Here is a 478-nt window from a genome sequence, read left to right as displayed (position 1 = left end):
GGCTTTGGTGTGTTGTCCAAGTTATTACATTAGCACATGCAAACCAAACATCTTAAAGTAGCATAGTGGTCAATGGTCAATTAATATTCAAAATATGCCAAAATCTCCTTTTTTTCATAATACAACCTTACATTATTATTATTATATCACAGCACATTACTATGAAAAGCTGGTGATCCCATGGGTGGTTCATATACTGGGGACAAAGGTATGGCTTCCATCTGCTGGAGTACTTCAATACATACATTTAAAAATGAATATACAAAGAAAAATCTGACGTGTTTATAAATCATATACATGTTTTTTTGTTTGTTTTTTTCAAAATCATAATAATCGATGAATGATGTAGTGTGTATGTACAGAAGAAGTGACTTTTTTCCGTCAATTACTAATCAAGAAAAAAAAAAAAAGTTTCAAGGGAAACATCTCAATGAATGTATTTTTCTGAATGTAATATCCCCTTCCTCTTATTTTTCCT

The sequence above is a fragment of the Penaeus monodon genome, chromosome 33 (assembly GCF_015228065.2).
Source record: "Penaeus monodon isolate SGIC_2016 chromosome 33, NSTDA_Pmon_1, whole genome shotgun sequence".
NCBI classification, from domain to species: Eukaryota; Metazoa; Arthropoda; class Malacostraca; order Decapoda; family Penaeidae; genus Penaeus; species Penaeus monodon.
The sequence above is the reverse complement of the archived record's forward strand: the minus strand, read 5'-3'. Positions refer to the sequence as shown.